At 41.4% G+C, this 21,268-nt stretch overlaps 1 protein-coding gene across 6 annotated transcripts in view; it reads right to left on the bottom strand.

Annotated features, from left to right (window-relative positions):
* phldb2a (pleckstrin homology-like domain, family B, member 2a) overlaps positions 1-19,580 on the bottom strand; it is a 321,471-nt gene extending 301,891 nt beyond the window's left edge. For 5 of the 6 annotated variants that reach the window (XM_060909198.1, XM_060909201.1, XM_060909202.1 and 2 more), the window contains exons 1-2: positions 19,475-19,580; positions 7,149-7,226 (exon numbers count right to left, since the gene is read on the bottom strand). The gene's annotated coding sequence lies outside the window, so the exon portion shown is untranslated. The remainder of the gene's footprint in view (positions 1-7,148; positions 7,227-19,474) is intronic. The other variant, XM_060909199.1, reaches the window with a different exon arrangement.
* Positions 19,581-21,268: the final 1,688 nt, after the last annotated feature.

Below are 21,268 nucleotides of genomic sequence, written 5' to 3'. Positions count from 1 at the left end.
CCGTGGCCAGCGAGGGCCTTTCTGTGTGGAGTTTGCATGTTCTCCCTGTGTCCGCGTGGGTTTCCTCCGGGTGCTCCGGTTTCCCCCACAGTCCAAAGACATGCAGGTTAGGTTAACTGGTGACTCTAAATTGACTGTAGATGTGAGTGTGAATGGGTGTCTATGTGTCAGCCCTGTGATGACCTGGCGACTTGTCCAGGGTGTACCCCGCCTTTCGCCCATAGTCAGCTGGGATAGGCTCCAGCTTGCCTGTGACCCTGTAGAACAGGATAAAGTGGCTAGAGATAATGAGATAAGATAAAAATTTCGCTGTACACTGATGACGTTTTGATTTTTTTAAAACTCCCTTGCACATTCTATTCCTAAATTGACAGAGCTAATTAATAACTATGGCTTTTTTCTGGTTATAAAATACATTTTTCTAAACGTGAAGCCATGCCTCTTTGTTGCTCACATACGTTACATCCAAACATCTCACAACCTTTTCACTGGTCTCCAGCAGGATTCTTATATTTAGGTATAAAAGTCTCGCCGTGTTGAAAAGATTTATATAAATTAAATGTTGCCCCTCTTTTACAAACTATAAAACAGGACCTTGATAGGTGGTGTGGCCTACCCTTGTCCCTTCTGGGTCGTATCCATCTGATCAAAATTAACATCCTCCCATGTCTCCTGTATTTCTTTCAGATGTTACCAGTTAGGGTGTCAGAAAAGGTTTTTGCACAATTAAATAGTGCTATTATATAATTTATTTGGTGTAAAAAAAAAAAAAGACCCAGGTTAAGATACAGCTTTCTCTGTCTACCCATTAAAAATGGTGGCTTAGCAGCACTATCATTTTCATTCTACCTGTGGGCTGTACAGTTCAAGTTTCTTTTGGAATGGTTCATAGATGATCCTAATTCTGCCTGGCTCAGTTGCGAATCAGCTTCTTTAGGTAGGATCCCCTTGCAGAATTTATAATACATCTCTCCCGGCAGGGTTGCAACACTAGTAAAAGACAATGTGCTTTTAAAGAATATGTTGAACATTTGATGTAAAGTCAGGAAATTGGAAGGGTACAGTGATTGCTTCTCTTCGTTAACTCAAATTCATGAAAACCCTGACTTTCAACCTGGCCTTCAGGCCGGTCTCACTAACTGGAGGCACAAGGGTATCAAAGTTGTTGGAGACATAATTCAGGGAGGCTTGATCCTGACATTCCAACAAGTGAAAAGCAAATATGGTGTCACCAATAATGATTTCATTAAAATTCCTACAAGTTCAACATTTTATTCTGTGTAATTTGAAAGATTTCACTGGAAGACTGGCTATTTCTCCTATAGAATCCTTATTGTTAAATAATATGCAACTTAAATTTTTCACCAAAAAGCTTTATAAGACCCTCTGTTGTAGATAATTCTGACAAAGTAAAAGGCAGATGGGAATCTAATCTGGGTACTATAGAGTCTGAGGACTGGAATGCCTTATGCAACCGGCCTTCCAATGTTCTGGTGTCTAACTCTGCCTGGAAGAGGCAATTCAAGATTTTACATAGGCTCTATATCACTCCTGAAGCCAGACATAGAATGAATCCAACTCTGTCAGAGCTTTGTACTAAATGTCAATCTGCTATTGGATCATTTATTCATTGTTTGTGGAGCTGTCCTCATGTCCAGCAGTTCTGGATTACAGTTGTTCAACAGTTTAATGTAATTTTCAAGCGCCATCTACATCTGGGCACAAGGACTTGCCTGTTGGGACTAAATGATGAGTTATCTGCTGATTTTCGCAACAGAGACCTTTTGCACATTCTGCTGCACTGTGCCTGGAAATGTATTCTGGCCTTATGGATCACTGATAAAGCTCCCACTCTCAATCAGTGGCAGCAAACTGTGATGAGTATCATTCCATTTGAAGCTTTTTCTACAGCATTAAAGCTGGGCTGCCAACTCTCACGCAATGAGCGTGAGACACACACATTTGATTGTCTTCACACGCTCACACACCATACCTCCAATTTCTCATGCTAGAAAAAAATCTAGTTTATCTATCTGATCTAGGCTACCCATTGCGTCGCGCCAACCACTTGCAATCGATCAATTATGCCTTACGCACGGCTAAACAGGCAGAGAGGTGTTCCCTTCTGTACACACTCCCCTATGGTAGGTGGCGCATCTAATGATGCTGCACTCGCCGGAAGTTGGATAATTGCCTACCGTCAATTTAGAGGAAGAGGAGAGAGAAGAAGGTATCCGAGTTGAAGACAGGTGTCTCAGACAGGTTTGTACATATGCACGCCAATGTGTGGTGTTACTGGCGTAATTATGAACTTATATAAAGTTTCTTAATCGTTTTAGCCTATAAGTGTTGTGAGAATATTTAATGCCATATCAAGAGCTGTGTACTAGGCATGCTAAATCATTATAGGCCTACTGCCATGCCACAGCCTCTATCTTCCCCAACAAGCAGCACGGGAGAGCACCTCCTTAGCACACGTTTATTAAGGCGCATTTTTAGTTTGTTTACTGTATGTTATCATACTTTATGACTTTATTTGAAGCCATACTGGAAATGTTGTAAAATAAAGCAAGTAAGAGATAATATTACAAATGCAAGAAGAGCCATTAGCCACCATACCTATTGTTTATTTACAGGGTATTTATTTTTAATTATTTATGATGTATGTAATTGCTCAGTTAAAGTAAATAAAGCATGGTCACCTGTAATATCAAAGAACTTGAACTTGTGAATAATTAAAAAAAAGACAGAGAACAATATACTGAGGAGACAGGGTTTCAAAGAGGGCAAGACAGGTAGAGAATATTTGTCAGATAACAGGCCCTGACAAATGCTCTATTACTAATAAAAAACATAAATAAGAAATAAATTAATAAGAAATATATTAATATAGCTTATTTAAGTATGACCAAAATTTTTAAGCCTGTTTGTGTGCACATTCCCACCTATGGCCAAGGTTCAGCTTTTTGTGTTTCAATACTGTTCAAACTTAATCATTTTAATGTTTCTTGTAGCACATGCACATTTTGCTTACTGTTTAAGCATTTTATTTGTTCTTGGTGCTTTTGTTGGCCACAAGCTGAAGGCCTGGCAAGTCAGGGTGTGTAAGAATGTAGGTATGGCACAGCAGGCCACTCCAAAAATCCACCAGAATGCAGGAACATCTACTAAATCCAAAATCTCAAACCCCCCCCCCCCCATTGTCCATCTCCAGCTGGACGACCCACAAACAAAACACCAGAATGCAGGGGGACAAGTGAAAATCAAACTGAATACAAAATTCCCACTTACTGCATGGTGTGCGGAAAAATTTTGCCGTCAACCCCCCCCCCAAAAAAAATCTCACTCCAAAGAATTTCGAAAAGTTGGCAGCCCTGATTAAAGGATAAACCCTTTCTATTCTACCGGACCTGGGATCCATTTCTTGATTACCTGGGTACCACTGCATCTCGTAGGATGAGGTCAGGGCTTATAAGTCTGGCCTGGAATAAGGCTGTACAGCCATAGTTTGATATGATATCAAACTGCAGTATGTACTATGTTGTCTTCCTTGGACTCCCAATTTTAATTATTATTATCTTTATTCTTTTTCTTACCTCTGTGTCAGGTTTTGTTGCCTGTATTTTGTGCATTGTTACTAGTGCTATGTTTTGTGTTGTCCTTGTCACACCTGCTTTGCAAAAAAGTTTAATAAAAATATGTTTGAAAAGAAAAAAAAAAAGGGGGGGGGGGGGGGGGGGGGAGGCACCAGATCCAGTCCAGTGGATGGAGCCATGCGAACAAGCTTTTGCCCAGGTTAAAGCAGTTTTGTGTGGGGGCCCGCCATTACATTCACCTGACTTTTCTCTCCCTTTTGTCTTGCAGACTGATGCATTGAACAGAGGGTTGGGGGCCATTTTGTCCTAGGTGGTGGAGGGGCAGGAGTGCCCCAAGCCTTACATCAGACGTAAGCTCTCGATGCAAGAGAGCAAGTACAGCACGATTGAGAAAAAGTGTCTCAAGATCAAATGGGCAATCCTCAGTCTCTGATAGTACCTGTTGGGATGCCCTTTCACACTCTGTTCTGACCACACCCCTGTTGAGTGGTTTCACCACATAAAGGATACCACCATGATGGCAGGTTACCTCTCCCACCAGGAGGGGAGTCAGTTGTAGGTGGCCTGAGTTGGGTGGTGGGGGTATGTGACAGTGGGGGCATGATCGAGCATCAGCTGTGGGTGGCAAGGAGTCAGGTAGAATCGGCAGGTAACACGTGATGAGATTCACCTGTGTTTGATTACTGGCAATTTACTTATGCGTGTGTTTTTTGTTCTTTCAGAGAAGAACCCAATAACTAGAGAGAGAGAGAGAGAGAGAGAGAGAGAGCTACTCTGCGCCTTGTGTACATGTGCATGTGTGCAAAGATCAGAGAGAAATAAAGTTGCTGAAAACTGATACTGCCAATGGAAACTCTCAAAATTTAAACTCTCCTAAGCAAAAATGATTCAAAGTCAAAGAGGTCACAGAAAAGTTTAGACCTTTATTAAATCAATTAACAAAGGCTGAGTTTGGTCTGCAGAGTGAACCGACTCAAATTCACAAAGTTCTCATTTTATACCATTTCAAAATAAACACAGTGTATACAAATAATCACAATGATTAACATGTTATGTCATACCACTTCAACATTTTCAATTGGGCAGTACGTCTCACACTTCTCATGTTTTGTGTCAACCGAGCCAAATTTTCCAGTATGAATGGTCAATTCAGGAAGAATCAAAACATATTAAAAGAAGTGATATGTTGTGAACAACACAGCATTCAGAGCTTACAATACATGATTCAAAATGACTGGAGCCAACCAGTACAAGATAAAGATTGATACAGGCTGCAGGTGCAAACGAGCACAACACTCGATAGGGTACAATCGTGGCCTTGGCCAGTCTAAAATAGGATAACAAGTGCTCTGAGAGCACAACATCCCCCGCTGGCAATTATGCCATAACTCTGGTAAAATGTGACTGAATTGAACAAAATTGGAATATTACCGACATATAACAAAGAATCCTGTCAAGTTTCATGAAATTCCTCCAAAAATTGTGAGAGGAGTTGATTTCAGAAGGTGAGTACTCTTCCTGGGACAGATGGACATCACCACGGCATAATCCCCCTTCAGGCCTTTCGGCCAGCAGAGGATAAAAATTGTGAAAGAAACTGATTTCAGAAAGCAAGCACACCTTGATGAAATTGCCAAAGTACAAGTTTGTTAATAATCAAGGGCATAACTCTGGTAAAATCTGCCCAAACTAAACAAAATTTCAATATGTGTATAACTGTCATATGGCAAATCCTTTTGCCAAGTTTGGTGAAATTCCTCCAAAAACTGTGAGAGGAGCTGATTTCAGAAGAACGTACACCCTCATGAAATTGTCAAAGTAAAATTGTGAGAGTGGTTAATTTCAGAAGAACGTACACCCTTATGAAATTGTCAAAGTACAAGTTATTTAGTCAAGGGTCAAAACTCTGGTAAAATTTTCACAAATTAAATTAAATTGCAATATGAGGGGGGCGTCGTGGCTCAGGTGGATGGGGCGCCGTGCCGTGGATCCGGGGACCCGGGTTCGGTTCCGGCCCGGGGTCGTTTCCCGATCCCTCCCCGTCTCTCTCTCCCACTTCGTTTCCTGTCTCTGCACTGTCCTATCCAATAAAGGTGCAAAAATCCCAAAAAAATATCTTTAAAAAAAAATTGCAATATGAGTATTATTGTCATATAACAAGGCCTTTTGCCAAGCTTCAAGAAATTCGTCCAAAAATTGTGAGAGGAGTTGATGTCAGAAGGCAAGCACACCTTCATGAAATTGTGAAAGTACAAGGTTGTTAATCAAGGGCCACAACTCTGGTTAAATGCGACCGAATTGAACAAAATAATATGTGTATTACCGACAGATAATAAAGCCTTTTGCCAAGTTTCATGAAATTCCTCCAAAAATTGTGAGAGGAATCTCAGAAGGAAAACACACTCTCATGAAACTGTCAAAGTATAATTTTGTTAATCAAGGGCTGTAACTCTGGCAAAATGTGACCGAATTTAATGAAATTACAATATGCGTACTACTGACATATAACAATGCCTCTTGTCAAGTTTTGTGAAATTCCTCCACAAACTGAGAGGAGTTGATTTCAGAAGGAAAACACACTCTCATGAAACTGTCAGAGTATAATTTTGTTAATCAAGGGCTGTAACTCTGGTAAAATGTGACTGAATTTAAGGAAATTACAATATGCATACTACTGACATATAACAATGCCTCTTGTCAAGTTTCGTGAAATTCCTCCAAAAATTGTGAGAGGAGTTGATTTCAGAAGGAAAACACACTCATGAAATTGTTAAATTATAATTTTGTTAATTAAGGGCTGTAACTCTGGTAGAATGTGACCCAATTTAACGAAATTACAATATGCGTATTACCGACATATAACAGAGAATCCTGCAAGTTTCATTAAATTCCTCCAAAAATTGTGATTTCAGAAGGTGAACACCCTTCCCAAGACGGATGGATGGACGGACAGACATCGCCACAACATAATCCCTTTTCGGGCCTTTCAGCCAGCAGGGGATAAAAAAAAATGATGCACATCGCAGCTGTGGAGCTTGTGCTGTAACAATACCCGATTCAGAATAACTTGATAAAACGTATTACATTAGCATACAAAATACTCTAGAATGAACAACGGCTTAATTCAACATGGCCTTGGCTCACTCATTACAACATACGATAATGCTGCAGGCACTGAAGTTAGAATAATACACTTTTTGAATAGGCCTGTGATTTAGCAGAAAACAACCTTTCAGTATAAGAAATCTCAATGTCTTTACTGTATTTTACTGTAATTATGATAATTGATAAATCAATTTATTATTACTTTTAATCAAATCTTCATTTACTCTTTCCCGAAAATCAACATACTTGGCTTTGAATTAATATATAATCAGCATAAACTACATTATTTCTTATGTGATTACATCAAGGTATGTGTGGTTACATATGAATCAAAATACAATTATCATAAACCAAATTATTGTTTATATGATGACATCAAGGCATGTGTGCATAGTTACATTTAGGATATAAAATTACCACAATACTTAAATTAAAAATAAAATGTACCTTGAATTGTCAAGCCTGTCTCTCATTTCCTCATCCTGCGAGAGTGTTACAGATATTCCCAGCTCATGCTAGCATTCCCTGGCCACGATAAAGCAAATAATGGAGCTGAATGAATTAATGAATGATCAACATACAAATTCACTGTCTTACCAATAATATTTTCATCATATGCTTGTGCTTTATATGAGTACTTAAATACAACATACCAGTGTGATAATTTAATGTTTCCATTCATTTCATTCACCGGTGTTTATGTCTAGAACTAGGCAAATATACATATAACCTCTGGACCATCCTGAGTTTGGGTAAACAGTACTTGCTCTTGGGCTAATGATTTGCAGCTCTTATTACACAGCCATCTTGGCTGACATGCTGAAAATGAGCTGAACAACTCCTTACATTCCTAATCAACACCAAGTAGATTTTATCTTTCAAGTGGCTGCATGGACAGGCACAAATTCTGTCTGACATGCATCACTCAGGCAAATAACTCCTTATTATTTATTTATTAAATATCCAAAATATTAACCATAGTTACTACCAGTCTAAATTGCACGTCAAACACTGACCTAAGTTAATACTCAACTAAAAACCACCAACAGACATCTCATGGTAAAAATCTGTTCTATTATATTTAAAAAGATGTTTGTTAAAATATTGTCCATAGGTTTTACCCTACTAAGTATTGCCACCATCAATATTACTGCACTAAATAGTATTTAAGAATAGCATGACATATAAGCTAAATCAATACAGGGGGCTGCAAAAGTAGGTATACAGTATGGATTATTCCAGTATTACCAGTATTATAATAGTAGTGCTAGGTTTCATTTAATACTAACAGTTTGTGCAAATGTTTTGTTTTTCATTACTGTATACTGTAGGGGCACCGCATTGTTCATAATTCACAGCCAGCTATTAGGTGTTCAATTGAAATGATTGTTTCTGTCACGTTCTGCATTACCTGTTGAGTCGTTGTTTTGCTCTTTACTGTGTCGCGTTATAATGACCTCAGTTGGCGCATCTAGACTTTACATATAAAACTGACATGCAGTAAGTTTTGAGGGGTTTAAAGTTTTCCCAAGTTCGGGCTTTTAAACCTATCCGCTGTGTCTGTGTCTCCCCACTGTGTCAACACCTTTACACTGGTGACCCCAACAACTCTTTGGACGGTAATCCTAAGAGGTTTTTTTTTACTACGATGGAGGCTAACACTTGCGCTTAAGCTACCGGAGTTTTGGGAAGGTCATGCGGTGGTGTGGTTTGCTCAAGCGGAGGCTCAATTCGCGATCAGACGGATAACAGACGATGCAACGAGATATTACTATGTGGTCACAGCCCTGGGTAGCTCAACCACTGTCAGAGTTGTGAGTTTGCTGCAGAATTCTCCGGCTGAGGATAAATATGGCAGCCTTAAAGCGCTTTTGCAGGGGACTTTCGAACTGAACGATTCCGAACGAGCCCGCCGTTTGCCTTCATTGAGTGGTTTGGGTGACGCAGAGCCTTCGGAACTGATGAACCACATGCTGTCTCTCCTCGGCAAACATGAGCCTTGTTTTATCTTCAGGGAGCTCTTCCTTCAGCAGCTGCCAGGGGAGGTGAGATCGGCACTTGCTGGTTCTTCCATCAGTGACCCGCGTGACCTGGCTAAGGAGGCAGATAAGTTTTTTTCTGTCATGCAGCACTGCAAGGCAGCTGTCCACCATTGTGCTGCAGAATCAGTACCAGCAGAGGGAGCTCTCGTCGCTGCAGCGCAACAAAGGAAGCAAGGCTTGTGTTTCTACCACGCTCATTTCGAGCCCAAGGCTACGAAGTGCCGCCCACCCTGCCGCTTCAAGGCGTCAGGAAACAGGGGGCCGGCGCTCATTTACAGCAATGAGCGTCGGCCATGCAGGCGGTTTGCTGTTTGTCACCGATGCTGTTTCCGGACGTCATTTCCTCTGTGATACAGGTGCGCAGGTAAGCGTCTTGCCTGCTACAGACTTGGACATTCAGCAGGGTAAACGGGGTCCCGTATTGGAGGCAGCAAATGGTAGCTCCATCCAGACTTTAGGTGAGCGCAGTGCTGTGGTGTCTTTCGGTGGACAACAGTTTACCTGGAACTTTGTGGTGGCAAGAGTGTCCTACTGGACGTGGATTTCCTTTGCACTCATGGCTTTCTGGTGGACGTTAGAAACCGATGACTGATCAACGCAGAGACTTTTACCTCACTCCCCTGCACACGTAGCTGTTCCAGTTCGTCCCGTCTGTCCAGCACCTTTGCGGCGAATGAGTTCTCACGCCTGCTGGGGGAGTTCCCCGCCCTCACCCAACCAACTTTCTCATCCGGCGTGGCCAGACATGGTGTGGAGCACCACATCGCAACCATTGGTCCCCTGGTTCATGCGCGTGCTAGGTGCTTGGATCCTGGGAAGCTTGCCATTGCCGAGGCAGAGTTTGAAATGCTGGAGCACCTTGGCAATGTACAGCGTTCTAACAGCCCTTGGGCTTCACCATTACACATGGTTCAGAAGCCTGGTGGAGGATGGCATCCGTGTGGTGACTACCGCCGCTTGAATGAGGCCACTACACCCAACCGATACCCTGTTCCTCATATTCAGGACTGGAGCCCAGGGGTTTAAGCTGTGATACGTGAAAGGTGGGGTGAACACGTCGCATGGTGAGTGGTAAAGCCAGTCTGACGGAACATGGATTGATTACCTTGCTGATGAGGAAAGGTCCTTGGTACCTGGGAGCCAGCTTGCGGAAGACGGTTCTGAGTGGCAGGTGGCATGTGAAAAGCATGACTCATTGCCCTATCCTGATGAGATGGTAGGCATTGTGTAAGTCCAACTTGGAAAATATCTTGGCTCCCTGGAGTAGTTTAAAGGCCATAGACATGAGCAGTAGGGGGTAACGGTTCTTGATGTTTATGGCGTTGAGACCTCCCTCGATAGTCAATGCAGGGGCAGAGCAACTTGTCCTTTTCCACTCAGAAAAATCCCGCCCCTGCTGGGGAGGAGGAAGGGCAGATGATCCCAGCTGCCAGAGACTCAGAGATGTACTTCTCCATGGCTTGCCTTTCAATGGAAGAAAGAGAGTAGAGTCGCCCTTTGGGTGGCGCCGTCCCGGGCAGGAGGTCAATTCCACAGTCATAGGGTCTGTGAGGAGGGAGGGACACTGCTTGGGTCTTGCTGAAAACAAGTCTTAAGTCCAGGTATTCCAGAGGCATGTGAGAGAGGTCAGGAAACTCGCTGGCTGAAGGCTGCGGTGGTTTGGCAGGAGGCAGAGCGGAGTTCAGGCAGGAAGCTAGGCAGGAATAGCTCCAGCCTAGGATAGTATTATCAACCCAGTTTAGGTGGGGGTTGTGCTGTGTTAACCAGGGTAATCCTAGGATGATGGGTATGTGGGGGTTGTTCATGACGTGGAGTTGGATGGTTTCAGAGTGGTTGCCAGAAAGCCTCAGGATGAGCGGGGCAGTAAGATGGGTGATGGTGGACAAGCCAGTGCCATTGAGTGTCAGGACTGTGAGAGGGACGTCGAGGGTGAGTAGCAGAATTCCCAGATGCTTGGCAGTGGCAGAGCAGATCAGGTTCCTGTCTGCCCCTGAGTCAACGAGAGCCTGGAGATGGTGATGCTGGTTGTTGTGGATGACGATGACAGGGAGTAATGGTCAATCAGCAGGGGGCTGGTTCCAAGTGTTGCCCACCAGGGTCCCTCAATTCACTGGTGCTGTCATTCCCTTTAGCGCGCAGGCTTGGCAGATGTGTCCTTGCTGACCGCAATAGAAACAGGCCCCTGTGCTCCACTGGCACTGTCGTTCCTCTGCTGACACCCGACCCCAGTCTACCTGCATGGGTTCGACGGACACGGTGGGGGGTGGAGAGGAGGTGAAGCTGGGGCGGTTCTTTTCTCTCCTCCGTTGCTGGACCCAGGCATCGATGCAGTTGGCAAGGTCCATGAGGCTGGAGAGGTTCGACGGCAGTTCCCGCGATACCAATTCGTCCTTAATGGCGTCAGACAGGCCGTGCAGGAACGCGTCGATCTGGGCACTCTCGTTCCAACCGCACGATGTCGCCAACATCTGGAACTCAATGGCATAGTCCAAGGTAGACCGGGACCCCTGCCACAGCTCCATGAGCCTTCTAGCCGCCTCCCGGCCAGACAGAGATTGGTCGAAAGTTCGCCTCATCTCCTCTGAGAAATCCTTGAAACAGGAACAAAAGGGTGCATCAGCATCCCAGACCACTGTTCCCCACTCTCTGGCCTTGCCGGTGAGAAGCGTGATTGTATATGCTACCTGGGAGCATTCTGTGGGGAAGGCCAGAGGTTGCAGTTCTAGGCTCAAAGAGCATTGAGACAGAAACGATCTGCAAGTACCTGGTTCTCCATCGTAGGGCTGAGGTACTGGAAGTCTCGGATCGTGGAGAAGAGCAGTGGCAGGAGCTGAAGTAGGAGACGGCTGGGCAGGGGTAGGAACGGTTTGATAGTGCTGCATCTGTGTGGTGAGGAGGTTGAGTGAGTTGGACGGGATGGCGAGGTTCTGGGTGATCTGCTGGAGGTCTTGTTGATGGGTCCCGAGGAGAGTCCCTTGCTGCTGGATGGCTGTTCTCAGACGGGTGAGTTCTGCTGGATCCATGCTGGCCAGAACGTACTGTTGGGGGAGTGAGATTAGGATCCAGAAGCAGAACACACAGGCAGTAATCCAATAAATAATGAGATTTAATCCAGGGAAAGGCATGGCAAAAAAGGTAAACAAACAAATGGCAAAAAGAGTCCAGGTAAAAAGAGAAAAAAACTTGACAAAAACACGAGACAGACAAGGACAAAAATGCTAGAGAAAAAAAAAACATAAACAAGAAAAAACCCTAAGTGCAAAAACCATGAACTAGAAAATAGCTTGAGCAAAAACCATGAAACGCAATAAAGGCACAGAAATGGCTAGAATAGCAAAACAATACGTTCTGGCAAAGCCAGGGTCTGAGAATGGCTTATTTATACACAGCAGAAAGAACCAGGAAGTGAAATGCAAGCTAGATGGAATTCCCGTCCCGGATCCGGATTAGCGCTGACCTGGGAGATAAGTAATCTCCGGAGTGGAAGTCTGGGGCGGAGCATGACAAGAAGTAAACTAAATGCAAAAGAATCCCTAACTTACCCTTGCAAGTACAACTGCTGTGTGTGTTGACTGGTTTAATTAATAAGGTATTCACCCGTCCAGAAACAAAGAAGTTATAGGCGTCCATGGACTTATAAGCCTTTATTTGAGATTTGTCAAACCAGACAGAACGTGATATTTGGGTACTCGATGGTTGGTAGAAGCGTCTTATCCTCAGAAAAATCCAAGTTTTTTAAATAATATGCGTCAAAATCACACATATCTATCTTCTCTTTGTATCGAATCTTCGCTCAACTGTTCAAATCATGGTAATATTGAGAAAATTCAGCATTGTTTACAGACACGCTTTCACTGGCTGCCATCCTAGTTGCTTTGTATATCCACCATCATGGTGGACGCTCATGACGTAGCACATTTTGATCATGTGGTTGCAAGACATCTATATTATCACTTCACTATGTAAATCGTTAAAAAAATTTTTTTTTTAATCCGCAGCTCAGTGGTCAGTATAATACCTTTATACTATAGATACTATATATACAGTACATGATATACTATACTATAATAGTATATATACTATTATACTATAGGTATACTTTATACCTATAAGCCCTTTTTGGTTAAGACTGAAGACTCCTGCTTACAACTCCCTGGACATCGGTGGCATGATAGCTCTCATGAGGGATATCAGTGGAGGAATTTTAACTAATGGGGTTACTCAAGTAGTGTCACATTAATGCTAGCTCTCTCTATCTTCAGCTTGAATAACATTAACTTGCTACGTATATTTAACAACTATATTCGATTTGCTCTTGAAGTGGGTAAAGGCTGGTTTATGGTGTAGTTTCAGTAGTAGTTAATTGGTTTTGGTTGAGGTAAAATTCTTGAGGTAAGTTGTACTTGAAATCATATCTTAACATATATTTACATGCAAAAATGACATTTGCTGCTGTTATTTTTTTAATATTGGTTTAGTTTGGTTTCCTAACAGAACTGTTAGAAGGTGTATTTTACTCTCTATTAACTTGAGACATTCACACAATTTTGCTAACTTTAATATCAAAATAGCACAGGTATATAATTTACATGGCCACAAATATGGTGGGGAGATTTTTTTTAAAGTATTGTTGCTCAGCTTACAAGATGGAAATGTAACTTGAGATATTTTATATAGTTGTGTGCCATTTTTACTAGAATTTAGTTTGTATTTAATATTATCAAAGAGCCTGACCAGAACTATAAGTTCTACTAATTATTCAGCATCATGAGGAGGGAGTCTTTATTTTTTTCTTCTTGATTACTGTGTAACTTTAGGGTCATTCCACCGAATCGGTACATTTTGCATCCCAGAGAAATAAACGGCCATAAAATCATTACAATAAAAAATACATGCATAATTTTAAAGCTCAACATTAACACATCTTTTGTCACCAGCCTTAACTTAAAATTAAGGTAATTGATTATTATTTTCTAGTGTTAAATTTGTATTTTTGTTGACAAGGTGGGAATTTTGGCCTGTCCCTCACAATAAAACTTATCTTTCAAGGGGTCGTTTAAATTGTTAATTTGTGGGAAAATTATATAATATTTACATTTCTATATTGTTCTAGAAGTAATTTAACTGTTAAGCAATGTTTTAAGCATGCATGCATGCAATCTGTACAAAATTTAAATAATTTTATCAGTGTCCCCGATTTCAAGTCAACCCTGTTACTGACATAAATAAAACCCTGTAAAATAATGGTACATTCCAGTAGTTACATCATTTCCAGGAAGTTACATCACTCACAGGAAGAGGATTTCACCACATGAAACAGAGGTAAGTTTCAGTCTTCTTTAGTGTGAAATTTTGTTATTTCATAAGACTGTTGGGGGTGGGTACATCATACAGCATCATTCCTGTTACCACTTTGTAACCCATTACTTAAAAAATATTTGTTATATATTAATATTTACCAAATTTACAAGTTATATCCTTTTAAACTGTATGACGTCTGCTCTTGTGACCTTGAACATTAGCTAGCTAGGGGCAAATTAGCCTGAAATCATCAACCCTGTTACTATCATTCCTGTTACTTTCCCAGAGTAAAATTTTTAAATCCTATGGTAACAGGGATGACATTAACTAGCTTTCCCTCACACACAGTTTTTAAAAGTTTATTTAGATCATTTTTTTTAAATGTTAAGAATTGATGTTGTGTGCATCATTGTGTTGATACTCATATTTTGCATTGTGGGCATTTACTATAGCAGGGGTGGCCAACCAGTTGGAGACCAAGAGCCACATTTTTTACTGTATTACCGCAAAGAGCCACATCATACACATGGGCACACGAACATCACCCATCCCTTCCTCTCTCTCTCTCACACACACACACACACACACACACACACACACACACACACACACACCTCTGCTCAGCCAGATTAATAGTAAATGTCACACACCAACATATTTACTCCTACAGTACTAAGACCACAGGCTGAGGCCAGTCATTTTTAACAATGAACATTGTGTGCACTTACTATGCATGCTGCTTAGTGGGACTCATGGCATTACCAAAAAAAAGCCGCACCATACACATGACCGCACATGAACATCGCCCCCCTGCTCTCTCTCTCACAGACACACACGCACCTCTGCTCAGCCAGATTAATAGTAAATGTCACACGCCAACATGAGAGAAATTTACTCCTTCAGTCAGTACTAATACCACAGGCCAGTCATTTACAGCAATCAATATTGTGTGCACTTACTATGCATTAGTGGGACTTCTGACATTCCTTGCCTTGAACAATCCTCTTCAAATCTCGTCGTTGCCACTCGAAGCAGTTCTTTCACAGGGGTTTCAGTCAGAACAGAACGATGCTTTGACTTCACATGTTTCATGGTAGAGAACACAGACTCGCAGACGTATGTTGACCCAAACATTGACAGTATCTTAAGCGCAGCCTGTTTCACTTTCGGGTATTTTTCCAATGGCACACTTTTCCAAAACTCAATGGTGCCTTCCCTCAAAACAGGTTTCAGTTGGTCTTCCTCACGAAGATCGATCATCTCCAACTCAGCCGCAGCCTCATCTGTGACAAGCGGGGCTTTCAAACAGTCCATCTCCGCATTGAATGGGTCGACAAGGAACGTAACCTGTGGCCTTTTCAGTTGTATATCACGGAACCGGGTTACAAAGCTTTCGTGCAGGTTTTCAATTAGTGTTGCATATCTGGCTCCTTGCTTATTCAGGGAGGCGGGAAGCTTTGAAATGAGCTAATGACAACTGACATATAAGGCAGAATGGCTTGCCATTACGTTCAACAAAAAAGTATAAATTCTCCCACTCTGTTAAAAATGTCCTATGTTCGTCTTCATATTTTCATTTTGCTGTGCATTTTTTCATTGCCATTTTGAGAGGCTACTTGACACAAGATACACCTTGCCCAAAAACTTAGCGATTATCTCACGCACATGCGCATTTGACATGACCTGAAAATACCGTAATATACCCAAGCAAAGCAAAGATGCATTTGACGAAAATACCATACTGAACTCAAGCAAAGCGCACATGCACATAAAAAAAAACACAAACACAAACTTCGATATGAACGTAAGAGCCGCATAACACCGGGCAAAGAGCCGCATGCGGCTCGCGAGCCGCGGGTTGGCCACCCAAGTACTATAGCCTCATTCCCTAGTATGCTTCTAATATTTACTGTATGAAGAGACTATTAATCCTGCTGTCTTACTATAATAATAATAATGTAAATGTTTTGATAAATATTTATGCTTTTAAACACTTTACAGATGGTAGTATGCCATTAAGTGCAGCCGAAAAGCAAAGGCGCTATCGCGCGTGCAGAGACCAGGATCCAGAGAGAAGGGCCCTGGGTCAAAGGTCTTCAACTTTCTGTCTGACCCAACTCCGAGCAAATCTACTGAGATTGATTGGCACAGTGCAGACATAATTGGGAAATGGTGCGTCGTCAGATACGACAAGGATATTTACCCAGGCATTGTCATTGCAACAGATGACACTGACATCCAGGTCAAGTGTATGCACAGCGGAGGTCAAAACAAATTCTTTTGGCCCATTCATGACGATGTCCTCTGGTACTTCTACCTGATGATGTACTCCGCTTTATCCCAGCCCCACTACCAATCACTAGTCGGCATGTGGCAATCCAAAGAGAAATATGGCTGGATCTTACAAAGTAAAGTGTGTGTATGTGCGTGTGCGTGTGTGTCAACAGCTAAGTTCTGTTTCTTGTTTACAATAAAATTTCAATAATTGTTACTGCTTTATTACTGTGAAATTATAAAACAACAAATGCAGTAATGTTCTTACAAAATCATATTCATATTCATTTCTCTTTTGTCAGCCGCTAAGCTTTGTTTCTTGATCAAATTCATTGTGATCCATTTTTCTAAGTTTGAAAAGTCAATGATTCTATAACTGTTCTGTTACTATTAAAATATAATAAAACAACAATAATTGCAGTATTTTATTTCAAGATATAAACATATAAAGTGATCTGAACAACATGTCCCATCATCCCTGTTACTTTTTCCCACCCTGTTACTTACATGTCAGTCCTGTCGCCATCATTAATTTCATAAAAATGTAAAAAACTACAATTAGAATGGCAACCCAGGTATTACCATTCCAATTAACATTAGATAACTGTTTGGAAAATGTTTTTTATCCAATACCATTCTCATAAAAATACTAATATTAAAATGAGGTCTACTTTTACGATCTAGATTTACATGGTCATTTGAAAGATAAAATTTAATGTCTAAAAATATATTTATGATCTGAAAAAATCACAGTGAAAAGAGGGACTGATTTACTGCTCATTCATGTGTAAACTGTTACACAATATTACTTCTAAATATTTGGAACATTAACCATTTTGTCCATAACAGGGTTGACGAATGAATCATAAATTGAAGTAGAGAATGTCTCATAAAATAAATAAAATGGATAACCTGAGATGGCCCCATGTCATTTCTTGTCACTTTAAGATGTCTTCTTTCTGCTGATATTTTAAAAAGTGAAAAAAAAATGATTTTAAATTTAAAATTTCCTACGCTGAAAATGTACCGATTCGGTGGAATCACCCTTTACTGTACAGCTAAGATGTACCTTATATCTCCATAGCTAGTTTAATTGAATTATTTCTCATGACAGCAATCCTTTTAATACAAATACATTTAAAAGATATAGTTCAGAGCCGCAAGAATGTTGGTGTATGAATGTGTAACTGCAGCCTCATGTTACCATTAAGATTTTTTGTTGTTTTGTTGGGGGGGGGGGGGGACCCTCTGATATCAGCTAATGCTTTGTGTAAAAATACTGTTATTATAATTCTGTACAATATTGTTAAAATATTCTATACAATATTATTCAGAAATTGTAAATAATCAACATTTTATTAATTTATTATGCAGCAAATGGACAAAGCTGAAAATTATCCTTGGCCAGTGATTCCTGGGTCCTTGGATGATTATATCTACATCAATCCAGAATACAAAGTTTTGAAATAAGTGAAATGTAGAAGGTGGGGTTATGTGTCATGTTCGTCTCGTCTCGTCTTCGTCCGCTTATCCGGGGCCGGGTCGTGGAGGCAGCAGTCTGAGCATGGAAGCCCAAACTTCCCTTTCCCTAGACACCTCAGCCAGCTCCTCGGGAAGAACACCGAGGCGTTCCCAGGCCAGCCGAGAGACATAGTCCCTCCAGCATGTCCTGGGTCTTCCCCGGGGCCTCCTCCCGGGGGGACATGCCTGGAACACCTCTCCAGGGAGGCATCCAGGAGGCATCCGAAAGAGATGCCCGAGCCACCTCAGCTGATTCCTCTCGATGTGGAGAAGCAGCGGCTCTACTCCGAGCTCCTCCCGAGTGACTGTGCTTCTCACCCTATCTCTAAGGGAGCGCCCAGCCACCCTGCGAAGGAAACTCATTTCGGCCGCTTGTATCCGCGATCTTGTTCTTTCGGTCATTACCCAAAGCTCATGACCATAGGTCCATGACCATGTGTCATGTTGCCTAATGAAATTGGAAAAAGAACCGTTTTGTCATATGTTGGGCATTTCCTTTATTACTGCTGAAATTATATGAAATTTTATTAAATAAATTCTGATTGTTATATTCTGGATTTTGATTTATTTGAATATTATTGTGGGTTATTCTGTGAATCTTATTGCTAATGCTCCATGATAAAGGTGTTGAAGTCATAGTGTATTATTGTCATAAACTAATTTTGTGTCAAATAACACTTTTTTATGTAGGGTTTTAGGCATGTTTTAACACGTGTGTAACCATGGACAGCAGATAATGTGTTCATATTACACGTTTACCCGTTTTCGTGTTTATACTGTTTGTGTCAGTTTTAACACATACTTTCTAAGAGTGCACTCTAGGCAAATAGTCTACTATGAGCAAAATGGGCCCAGCAAAAACTGTATGATTTTTTTTTTAAACCACGGAATAAACTTTTTTTTTTTAAGTAAAAACCCTTAAGAAATTTGCCACACAAGTTAATTATGGTTAGTGGGTCTTAACGCTAAGTGCGCTGCAGCACTTTTGTGGCAAAAAGATTCTTGGTCCGTTTTCCCTCAGATGTCGATTAAAAAAAAATAATAAATAAATAAATAAAATTAAAAAAAAAAAAAAACATAGGCTACTACCGTTCTCAACTGTACAGGCCATGTCAATGCCACCATGAGCACTATAGGACATACCGATTGGCGATTTCGGCTGAGCTATACCACATATCGACATCTCACGAATATTCTGTACAATATAAATAAATAAATAAATAAAAGTCAGGCCAAGTTTCTGACTCTTCTCAATACACAACCCAGCGGTAGGTTCAGCTCTTCAGCATGTCGTTTTCACATTTAAATCGACCTTTAAAAAATCAGCATTGAACACTATTACAAGCACAAATTCATTACATATTAGTTGTAGTTTAGGAAAGGAAATCAGTACAAACAACTTATGAAACCGTTCTAAATAATGCTAGCACAATATCCATCCAAATCTATTCCAAATATCGCTGAGAAAAGTCCACTACAACAATATCTCAGATATTAGTCAATCTCTGTTAATGCCCAGACTAAGATTAACTCTCTCCCCACTCCCGGTACCACGTCTAGCCTACTTCCTTCATCACTGCACGCTAACTTTTAGCGACGTTCTAAAAATAAAATAAAATAAATAAATAAGCTCACCTTTGTTTTCTGGTCTATTCAGTGTATTTAGCAAGAATGATAACCGCTCATGACAAGTACAGGGACCTGGGCCGTGTCCCCGACTATCCACCCGCCCATCACTATGTGTAGGTGGTCACCGACGCGCAAAACTTTAATCGGAGGGGCTTTTGGGACGAAAGGGGTTGGGCAATAATCACAGCTCACGTAATCATACGACCTAGAATTGGATAGTGGACAGCAGGTGTGCGTACGTACGTATGCGGGTGTATACCTATGCATTAGTGTGTGCCTGTGTTGTGTTGCCTTCGATATTATAACATCATTTATGTTGCTGCGTTCGTGTATCTGTACTGTCCTGTGGAGCTAACACTCTTTGTATATGTTTATATGCACTGTTAAATTTAATATAAAAAAGAAGAAGCAGAATCAAGTCAACTGTTTCCCAAATCACCTCTTTATTTACTGACGCATGACAAATTACATTTCAGTCTGAAAACTATACACTTTGTACTGATCACCATGCAGGTATGACTGCCAAAAGAAACAAAATCATGTCTGCGATTTCCAAACATATTTACTGGTGGCCTGTAATTTGCTGTTCTCCACTGGGTTATTGTCAAAGGTTCAACATCCAAAAAACATGCATTAAACTTGCTGATGAACCGAGGATTATAAACTTCATTCAACACACAGTTTGCACTAACATTGAGTTTATCTTTGTACATAAGTTTTTTTTATGCCCAAGCTATTAACGCAGAACTTAATTTTGGTTATGCATTTGCATTTCTACCTTTGGAAACTATTCTGTAACTGTGTCAAATAGAGAAGAATGAGAGAGAAACCCCTCCCCCGTCCTGCAGGCGTTCTGTTCTCCTACACTCTAGGAACTCAAGTTGCATAATGGGGGGGGGGGGGGGGGGGGGGGGGGGGGGTTGTTGTTGCTGGAGCCCAGCCCAGCCACTCTGATTACTTCCAGACCTCAGCCATATACTTGGTTTTAAACACACACACACACACAGCCCAGTCACTCGCATTAATATTCACATTACTAGGGAAAGACATTGCTCATTTATCGAAAGATTGTGGGACATAAAAGGTGACTGTAGGATGGCATGATGATGAGGAAATTCATTAGGAATGTTAGTTTATATGAGTAGAAGAAAGAGAGGCTGCGGACTGCAAAATGAAAGATAGAAAGTATGTTTGTGTGTCTCCTCTGCAGTCTCTGAGATTTGTAAATATTTATCTACATCCTTTCATGATTGACCCTTAAGACAGAGCATTCCTGGGTAGATGCATGAAATGGAAGAGGAAGATGAACATGTGACTCACCCATAATGAAAGCAAATTAGAATAGTGAAGGCAGAAACATACAAAGCAAACAGAGGATAAGACCTACCAGAATGTAAAATCATAATTACACAGATTGATGTTGTGCAGGCATGTCCAAAGTCTGGACCCAGGTCCAAATGTACCCACAGAATTTCTCTTAGAATAGAATAGGTAGGCTGCCAGCCAACACATTGCAATTTTTCCTTTTACCTGACAGTGACAGCAGACTGTACGTTACGTTACGTTACGTTATTCCTCTTCATCCCGGATGGGACATAAGGCTTCCACTAGCTCTCTCCACCTTGCCCTGTCTTGTGTGACCTTGTGTGCCTCGCCCCATGTGAGCCTCATCTCATCCAGCTCTGCCAAAACTGTCCTGCGCCAGGTGGCTTTTGGGCATCCTGGTTTTCTTTTTCCTGGTGGTGTCCATCTTAGGGCGATCTTTGGGATGTGCTGACTGTCCATCCTCAGAGTGTGCCC

The sequence above is a fragment of the Neoarius graeffei genome, chromosome 25 (genome assembly GCF_027579695.1).
Source record: "Neoarius graeffei isolate fNeoGra1 chromosome 25, fNeoGra1.pri, whole genome shotgun sequence".
Classification (NCBI taxonomy): Eukaryota; Metazoa; Chordata; class Actinopteri; order Siluriformes; family Ariidae; genus Neoarius; species Neoarius graeffei.
This window is presented reverse-complemented; position numbering and strand designations above follow the sequence as displayed.